Raw genomic sequence first — 10,589 nt, 5'->3', positions numbered from 1 at the left:
ACGGTGGTGGAAACCACCGTCTTCTCCGGTGAGCCAACTGATTCTGGCCACCAGTTGCAGGTTTTCAAACCTCAACCAAAATGCACGAGCCTTATATCAAAATGAAGCTAGGGTGATGTACATCACCCCTGTAACCTTGGATTTCTCTCAAGATCTCTATGGAATGAGAAATCTGAGCTTGAATTTCCAGGTGCATAAACTGAAGTGCTTCAAAACACAAAATCAAAGCCACCATTGGCTTGCCTCTCACACGAGGACTTCAGAAAACCATTTGAACACAAGCAATTCACATCATATGGAGAGATTCAGATCAAAAAAGTTAGATGATAAACCTTTGAAGTGCAGCTTTAAACAGCATGATTTGCTCCAATTCTTGCTTCCAACTTGATCTTGAGGTCTAATATGGATGAAATGCTAAGGAATGACTATTGAAGATCAACTGATTTTGTTGAAATTCAAACTTGAAATGAGAAATTAAAAAAGAGAATTCCTTTGGTATGGTTGGGTTTCCAATTCTGCAGAGCTTCAGGTTGAATTCAGGGTGAAATTTGAATGAGTATGGCAAGGTATTTATAGCTGAAGCTGATACCAAGTGAGGAGAAACTCGTGCGCATGAAGCTTTGGGTCCTCCATGCATGGGCCTGTACAGGCGCATGTGAGGCCCAAAAGCTGATGGATTTGCAAGCTGATAGCACCATGGGTTGATTTGGACGTGTAATTTGCCTTGCAATAGCTTGCATTTCAAGATTCAATGTGAATTTCATAAATATTCACCTCTTCGAAAGTCACACATAGAAAATCCAAAATGTGAGTAATGGTTGGAAAGGTCTTGAACTAAGGAAAAAAATCTATGTTGGAAAAAATCCATTTGGAGTTTGGAAAATTGTGAAAACTGATCATGAAGTTTGAGGTACAAAACATGCCTTTGAAAAATTTGTCAAAAGTGACCAACTTCAAGCCCTTCGGTTTCAATGATGCAAGCCTCAAATAGAAAAACCTCCAACATCAAAGTTGTAGATATTTTCAAGATCATCAATATGGACTTAAAGTCTAAATCATTTAGATTTTTGATAAGAAAGTTATGGGCACTTGAAGTTGGACTTTTTCAAGATTCAATGGTTTTGGTCCAAAGTGACCTATAATGTTTTGTATTATCACATGTGTTTCTTTTAGGATTATGAAATTTTGTCCAACATAACATTTGAAGTAGACATATTAAGATTTCCAATGCAATTGGTCTCACCTCAAGATCATAAAAAATGAAAGAGTTAGGTCCTTGGGAAGTTGACCCAAAATTAGGGTTTCAGTCAAAATGACCTATAGTGTTTTGAAATGAATGATGACCTTCCAAGTTTAAAATGGATTTTTGATGAACATGAAAGTTGTTCATATGGTTCTTACGAACAGTTTTTATCTTGGGATAATCTTTATTTAACAAACACATCAAAAGTTATGTCTTAGTGGATTTCAATTTGGTCAGATGACTTTGACTGGTCAACTTCTCAAGTCCAAACTTCAAATCTTTATGAATGAAGGATTGAGGATACTCACATAAGCTCATATATGCATAAAATGATGAATAAAAGAACTTCCCTTGATTGAATTTGATCATAGGTTGAGGTTGCTTCATGAGCAAGGCACAGTCAATGCACAGTTGAATTAGGGTTTCCTTGGGAAACAATCCTCAAGTCCTTTGGTTTATCTTGATAAAATTGGAAAATTGAGATACTTGGGTTACATATATGATGATTTAGAGCTTTGGGAACCATTGCCATGCTTGCTTTCATCTTCATCTGGCCACTTCTTTGAGCATAGGAGCCTCCTAGGAGCCTTGGATCACATGACTGCTTAAGCTTCAAAACAAAAGAGGTTAGTGACATATTTTTGTGCTTTTGGTTAGTAAACAAAATAAGAAAAGCAATAATATAGAATTCAAGCATGCTTGGTGGTCTCAAACCAACTCACACAAGTCCCAACTCTAGGGTTAAAAAGCCAAGATGCTATGATCCTTGAGGCAAATGCAATGAGCAATGATATGGTGCCATGAGGGATCTTAGGGTCAAAATTAGGGTCTTAAAAACTGTTATTTTGAACCTGTGACTAGTGGAATTCATCTGTTACATGGGCTTAATTTGAAGAAGATCATGGACTGGCTAAGCTTGGATGTGGCTATCTTTATTTGATGCCTTGCTCTTCAAGATATATTTGTGAATTTGTGTGTTGCTTGATTCTAAATGTTCAAGGGAATTTGGGTTTCTATTGACATTCTTGTCTATTAGATTGCTACCCATTTGTCAGATCTTTTCAACTCCCAACTTTTAATTTTGTGCATAGGATTAGTCTCTTCATCTTCTCCCCATTTCTTTAATTTCAAAATCTCTCCCTCCCTTTTTTTTAAAATATTCTTTGTTTGAACTTATTTTGTTCTAAACTTTGACCACTTTACAAACTAGAAACTTTGGCCTTATGCCATTGCATTTTTCAAACTTATTTTCTTGATCAAACTTGTAAATAGACTTAATTATACTTGACTTAAACTTTCAAAAAATACAAAAAGAACTAACTCATTCAAACCATTTTTAGGCCTTTGTGCCCTTTCAAACTTAAATTTTATTAAAAGCAATGCATCCACTTTGAAATTTGTATCACGAACTACGAGGTTTTGATCCCTCATTTTTATGTTGGTACGTAGGCACAAGTCTGAAGGTCTTGTCAAACACAAAAATATAATTAATGAATTCTTTTCTCACCCCCTACTCTATTTGTTTGTAAACATCACTTTGTAAAAACTATATATGCACACAAAAAAGGGCTCCCTAGGAGTACCTAGGACACTTTGGGTGCTAACACCTTCCCTCTGTGTAACCAACCCCCTTACACATAATCTCTGACATTTTATTAGTTTTGATTTGAAACTTCTTACTTTTGGGTTTTATTCGTACTTTTTTTCTTTTTCCTTGGAAATAATAAAGGCGCGGTGGCGACTATGGTTTTATTGATCTCTAGCTTATCCATAGCTTGATGATCATGAATTTACCGCTATAGAAATTAAGTGGCGACTCTGCTGGGGAGTAGTCTCCAGTGGGTTTAGCCTACTTTTGTGTGTGTATATAATTGTATATATGTGATGTTTGTATATTTGTATGTATGATATAATTTGTTTGTTGTGCTTGGTGATCTCTGAGTGGTGAGATGAGTTCTAACCCGAACTCGAGTGCAATTAAGATAGGAGGATGATATAGTCATGTTCGACTTATGTGGAGTAGTCCTTAACAAGTTGGCTTGAGATCCATCTGCTTAGTGGAGACTCTTTTAGATTTGGAAATGTCACAAGTATTTGTGGTTAGGCATTACTATCTCTAATTTGGGTCCGAGAAGTTGAGGACCGTAGAACATTTACCCCCTCTTGGCCTATTTAGGACGTAGTGCGGAGACTGTTCAAGTGTAGACTTGATAACAGTTGTTACGTGATGCTACACTCAGACGAGTTTCTATTGAGAATATTATGGGTCGATGAGTTAGTCATCTTAACCTGTAATATCCGATAGATGGAATTAAGACTCTGGGAACTTTTTAGAACATGATCTACATGTTTTTATCCTTAGTTCACTCCTTTGGGATGGTTCTTACCCAAACTCCATGCTCGTGACTCACAACAAACCCTTGATTCGTGGTTGATCCAATCAAATATTGTCAATATCAATGGAACTTGGGCGTTGATAAAGTGTAAACAATAATCCACCAAAATGGATGATTGATCTTGACAATGACTTGATTCATCCCTTGACCTTTGTTTGTTTGCCTTGTGTGTGATCCCTTATTTGTGATTGTTGCATTCATGCATTCATTCACATCATAACATTCATCACACGAAAATTTCAAGGAACTGAGGTATTATTGGCAAATATTTTCAGACCATGGATTGTGGACGAAGGAACACTAAGAAGTACAATTTCAGATGTCCCGACTTGAAAGAGTTAAGGAAGCTAGCATCTCTTGTATTAGATCCCTTGGACTTCAAACAATGCCATAGGAAGCTTCTGTCTATCTTATTTGTTGATGTAGTTGAAGGGGTTTTGAGTGTGCTAATGCAGTTATGTGATCCTCTCTACCGCTGTTTCACTTTCCCAGATTTTCAGCTTGTGCCTACATTGGAGGAGTATTCTCATTTTTTGGGGATACCTATTTCTAATAGAGTACCTTTTAGTGGATTGGAGGAGATTCCCCGATCTAATCTTATAGCTGAAGCTCTTCACTTGAAGAAGTCTGAGATATAGGCTCATTGGATGAAGAAAGGAGGATTATTTGGGTTGCCATCTGATTTCCTCATCAAGGAAGCTATTGCTTTTGCTCAAGCCGCTAGTGTGGATTCTTTTGAAGCTATCTTTGTATTGCTCATCTATGGATTAGCTTTGTTCCCAAACATTGACGGTTTTGTTGATGTTAACGCCATTAGACTTTTCTTGATTGGGAATCCTGTGCCTACTTTGTTGGGTGATATGTATTTCTCTTTGCATCTAAGAAATTCTAAGGGTGGTGGAACTATTTTCTGTTGCATTCCTCTTCTGTACAAGTGGTTTATTTCTCACTAGCCTCAGACACCTACTTTTGTGGAGAACAAACAATGTCTACGATGGTCTCAGAGACTTATGTCTCTCACTAATGATGATATAGTTTGGTATGATCCTTCTTTGAGCAGTTTGGAGATTATTGATTATTGTGGTGAATTCTCTAATGTGCCTCTCATTGGTACACAAGGAGGAATTAGTTACAACCCTGCTTTGGCTCGTCGTCAACTTGGGTACCCCTTGAGAGACAAACCTAATAACACTTTGTTAGAAGGTATTTTCTATCAAGAGGGTAAAGATCCCTAACATTTGAAGAAAAAGATTGTGCATGCTTGGCATAATGTGTACAGGAAAGGAATATTTGAGCTTGGTCCGTGCAATTGTGTAGCTTTGGAAGCTTACACTCTTTGGGTGAAGAAGAGAGCTTTGGAGTTAAAGATGCCTTATCCTTGTGAAAACCATATGTCTATGGTTGTGGTTGAGCCATTTACTCTCCCTAACCAAGATGTAAAGGAGTTGGAAGACGCGTTCGCCAAGAAGAAGCACGAGGAGTTGCAATTGGATTCTAAGGACAAAGATACACTTATTGAGCTACTTGAAGACCGAGTAACAAAGAGACAGAGAGAGTCGGAGGTTTCTTCTTCCTCTAGCATGCCTCAGCCTTCCATTGCTTGGAAGAATATTATTGATCAGCTTGTCCTCAAGAAGACTCGGATGAAGACTTCTTTTGAGACCGAGATTCGATGCATTCGGAGGAAGTACGCGCCTGCAGCCAGATTTTCTAACATTGTTGTTAGGGATCCTTATGATGACTAGTCTCCTTTTCTTTTGTATTTTTATTTGGTTTCTGAAATTGTACTCAGTGTAATCCTTCCAATTATATAAATGAAAAGAGATTTTTGGTCATATAAAATTGTTGATATATATTTGCAAATGATATAGTAAGTTCCTTGAAAAAAAAAAAAAAAACAAGCATTGCATTTTCATGCATCATTTGCATAAGCAGGTTTCTCTTTCGCCAGATGTCTCATTGGTGTTTCTTCTGTTCTTCAACCAAGCTGACTCATCGATACAACACTCGCGCCAATCATTTCAAAATCATGGAACATTTGGAGCAAGAGAATAGAGAGCTGAAGGACGAGATCGCCCGACTGACTGCCATGATGGAATCAGTATTGGCTGCTCAGAGCCAAGCTCTCCAACGCCTGCAACTCCTCCTCAGAGGAGAGTTATTTCAGAGGTGGCTACCTCTACCATGTCTATTGCTGCCGCTCACTTTCCACCTGCCATGTCTGCCGGATTCCCGTGGGGAATGTTGCCGAATTTCATGCCTGAAGGCTTTGCGCCTACATTTGCTTCCATGCCGACATCTAGCCCGGTCATGTATGTGCCACCTCCCGTTGTGCATACCATACCTCGTGTAGAGGACACCATTTATCATTCCGAACCGTCTGAGGGTCCGAATGTTTACGAGCAAATGGGCAAAATGAAGGATCGGTTTCTTGAGTTGCACAAGGAAGTGAAGACACTAAGGGGTAAGGATTTGTTTGGGAAAAGTGCTGATGGGTTGTGTTTAGTGCCAAATGTGAAGATCCCGGTGAAGTTCAAAAGGCCTGACTTTGAAAAGTTTAAAGGGAATACATGTCTGCTCAGTCATCTAGTGATGTATGCTCGCAAGATGTGTACCTAGACTGACAATGATCAACTATTAATTCACTACTTCCAAGACAGTTTGATCGGTGTTGCGCTCCGTTGGTATATGGGGTTGGACAGTGGAAGCGTTCTCACTTTCAACGACTTGGGAGAAGCTTTTGTCAAGAAATATAAGTACAACATGGACATGGCGCCTGATAGAGACCAACTGAGGTCTATGTCTCAGAAAGATAAAGAGACATTTAAAGAGTATGCACAAAGATGGAGAGAATTGACTGCTCAGATCACTCCTCCCTTGCAGGAAAAAGAGATGACAAAGATCTTTTTGAAGACCCTGAGTTCATTTTATTATGAACGAATGATTACTAGTGCCCCCAGTGACTTTACCGAAATGATAAAAATGGGGATGAGGCTTGAGGAAGGAGTCCGAGAAGGGCGTTTGTCGAAAGATGAAGCATCGTAAAGTAAAAGGTACGACAGTAGCTTTGGGAAGAAGAAGGACAACGAAGCTAATGCAGTAACCAGTGGGAGGAAGAGGAGGCCTCAGATCAGGAGGAGTCAACCACCCCGTCAACACCATTATCAAGTATCTTCAGTTATCCATGTATTCTCTAATAATCAATCAGTACCAATTCAACAACAACAACAACGTCAACAACAACAACCGCAACAACGAACAAACACGTACAACAACAACAATACCAACAACAATCATCATCAATAAAACTTTGAGAGGAAAAAGGTCTTTTTCGACCCGATTCCTATGTCTTACACTGAGCTTTACCCATCTTTGGTTCTCAAGAATCTGATCCAACCAAGAAACCCGTTGCAACTTACAGAACCACTTCCTTGGTGGTATAAACCTGAACTCCGTTGTGCTTTTTGATAACGCGAAAATACATCGTATATCTGCCTTGATTTACATTCAAAAATCGTACCACTTTCATTTATATTCTGATTATTCCGCAAGTATTTGAGTTATTTTTATAGATATTTCAATTCCCATGTTTAAATGAGCAAAGTATAGAAAAGGAAGGAAAAGAAGAAGAAACAGAAGAGAAAACAACAGAAAAGAAGAAAATACAAATCCTGTGCATGTGACGACCGTCACAAACCTTGTCACGACCGTCACGCCCTGGGTGTCACGACCGTCACAGGCCCACCACGATCGTCACAAGGCCAAAATCATGGTATTGAATTTGTCAACAGAAGTGATCCACACACCCACTTTTCTCGTTCCTCAGCCCACTTTCCCGTGAATTTCTCACTCAACAAAGTCACTCTTATTTCACTCAACTACCAAGACCAAATAGAGGATATAAAAAGTGGGAAGTTGGAAATCTACACACGCTTGATTTTCCTGCCTGAAGCCAGCTTTCAAGATTTTTCTCTGCAATTTATTTTCTACAACAATTATGTTTTCTACTATTATTTTTCTTCAGCAACATTGTTTTCTTTTACCGCAATTTAGTTACCATTCCGTTCAGAGTTTCCGTTTTCCCTTTCCATTTCTGTTTTTCATTTAGCCAAAGTAGTAGTTTCCTACACTGGTGAACTACTGCAATTTATTCAATTTAGTTTAAGCAATTATTTCGAAGAAGCAGAATCCTACCGACCTGTGGAGGACTGCTCAAGTACTTCAAGATTCGGGATATTCAATTAATCCAATTTCCAGGTTTTTATTCAATTATTATTATTATTATTATTGCTTCATTATTATTATTATAATCATGTTTGCTTTATTATTTATCTGTTCATCTGTGTTTGCGTTATTTAACATGTCAGGCTAAACTACTGGTATCGGTATGTAAACAATTTAATTAGACGGGATTTAATATTCATCGGTGTAAAACTTATTTTCTCAAAAAATCTTTTTGGCTGTGGTTTTTAATTTAAATTTAACTAACTTTGTCATGAGAGTGAGAAGCTATTTAATAAGGTTTTGCCACGAGAGTGGGAAATTAACTAAGGTGAGAACTGACAATCGCGAGAGCGTGAGGGTCGAACTATATAGTAAAAACTAGGCATTTATTTTAAAAACAGCGAGAGCATTTTAAAAGCAATTAGAACTTATTTATTTTCAAAAAGTATTTTTAACTTCAAATGGGACAGCGAGAGCGTACATTCTGACTTAAAAGTATAGTCTGAGTCAACAATCACGAGAGTGTGAGATAAAGCCTTTTAAATGAGTATTTTCTACTAAAAGATATTTGGTAATTAAAATATACACCGGTGACTTATCGAATCCCTGACGATTAATGCGTTGCATACTGATATCCTTTGATTAATATTTTCTTAAAAACTTAACTTCCATTAGATTCAATTTTAGTTCAACCAAACCTCTAAAATCATCTCCTTAGCAAAACATAGTAACATCGATAGTATTAGTTTGACCATCGGTCCCTGTGGGTTCGATATCTTTTAAAACTAAAACGACTGGACTGTGCACTTGCAGTCAAGTACCCGATAGACTATATTTTATATACAGTCACGAGACGTATCAAGTTTTTGACGCCGTTGTCGGGGACCTGATTTAGTCAAATAGTGCGATTCTTTCGTTGCGTAGTATAGACTAAGGTAAAAACTAATTTCCTTTCCCTTATTTCCCGATTGTATGCCAAGTACTCGCTCACAAGGTGAAAACTAAGCACCATCAATCGCAGAATTAGAGTGTTTCTTATATTTAAGACGCCGAATACTAGAGTACCAACGAAGGTACAATATTCTCGATATCTTCTTTCTTACTACTGAACCAGTTGAAAAACCAACCATGGCTACAGTGGAAACACATAATCGTCCTCTTAAGTTCTACGCTACCCCGTCCTAACAAGAACCTCACATTAACGTTACTGCCCCTGCTATCAATCGGAATGATTTCGAGTTGAAACCCTCATTATTATCGGCTGTCCAACAACATCAATTTGCTGGAAATCCTATGGATGACCCTAATGAACATTTGGCCAAGTTTGTGCAGTACGTAGATGCGATAAGACTACGCTTTTTTCCTTTCTCATTACGAGACAGAGCCTGGGCTTGGTTGTAATCCTTGCCATCCAACTCAGTTACCACATGGGAAGAACTGAAGAACATTTTCTTAGCCTGATATTTTCCGCCAAGCAAAAGTGCTATGCTGAGAGCTCAAATCAATGAATTTTGACAAAAAGATGTAGGATCTCTCTATGACGTGTGGGAGAGATACAAAGACATGATGAGGATATGTCCACATCACGGTCTCAAAGACTGGGTGATCATTCACACATTTTACAATGGGCTTTTGTATAGCACAAGACTGACAGTAGACGTTGCCGCGGGCGGTGCACTTATGGACAAGCCATACAACGAAGCCTATCAACTCATTGAAAACATGGACCAAAACCATTGCCAATGGGGAGGTGAAAGAACTCTAGTATAAAAGTCCCAAACAAAAAGTGGAATGTACAAAATCAGTAGCCTTGACTACGTCCATGCAAAGGTAGATTCCCTTGTTCAAAAGTTAGACAACTTGACCATACCACCCGCAACCACCGTGGCTGCCGTAACTCCAAACTATGAGTTATGTGGAACTCCTGGACACACTGCACCAGAATGTCAGATATTGGCAAAAGTCCCCACTGATCAAGTAAATTATGCACAAGGAAATCCTTATTTCAATACCTACAACCTAGGTTGGAAAAGTCATCCTAACCTTTCGTATAAGAACAACAACGCCATGTATGCACCTGGCCAATCACCTGTTATTCCGCCTGGATTTCAAAAGCCAGCTAATAATGCTCCTAACATGCCTAGGAAGTCCAACCTTGAACTAATGATGGAAAACTTCTGTAAGACCCCAATTTTGACCTTAACATACCTCATGCAATTTCATCATATGCATTAGCATTGGGATCATACCTTGGCATCCTCCTTACCCCTTTCATTGGGTTTGTTTTGGGAGAGATCCCCAAGCACTATGTTATTGTATCATACTTGTATTTTATCATTTTTACTAACCAAAATACAAAATATGTCTTTGCATTTGCCTAACTCTTTTGTAGGTAGGGCATGATCTATTGATATATCAAGTCCACATCTAGGGTTTGAGACCCTCATGATCAAAGAGCACAACCATGGATTGATCCAAGAATGGTCACAAGCATCATATAGGAGTCCCAATTACCTTTACATGTTATATTGATCAAGTTTTCTTCAAGAGTTTGAGGGTGATTTGCCTTGGAAACCCTAGTTTGACTAGGTATCTTGAGTAACTTCTCCAACAAGCTATCTCACCAATTGATCAAATTTCTCAAGGGACACTTAAAAATTCATCATCCTATGCATATATTATCTAACATGAGCCAAGAAATTTAAAAGAATTGAAGGATAGCAAGT

General features: G+C 38.3%; 1 non-coding gene across 1 annotated transcript; it reads right to left on the bottom strand.

The window, feature by feature from the left end:
* Positions 1 to 9,348: 9,348 nt before the first annotated feature.
* On the bottom strand, positions 9,349 to 9,455 carry LOC127108744 (small nucleolar RNA R71). The gene has a single exon (XR_007796258.1). It is a non-coding gene; the product is annotated as a small nucleolar RNA R71 (small nucleolar RNA).
* Positions 9,456 to 10,589: the final 1,134 nt, after the last annotated feature.

The sequence above is a fragment of the Lathyrus oleraceus genome, chromosome 7, assembly GCF_024323335.1.
Source record: "Lathyrus oleraceus cultivar Zhongwan6 chromosome 7, CAAS_Psat_ZW6_1.0, whole genome shotgun sequence".
Classification (NCBI taxonomy): Eukaryota; Viridiplantae; Streptophyta; class Magnoliopsida; order Fabales; family Fabaceae; genus Lathyrus; species Lathyrus oleraceus.
The sequence above is the reverse complement of the archived record's forward strand: the minus strand, read 5'-3'. Positions and strand labels throughout refer to the sequence as shown.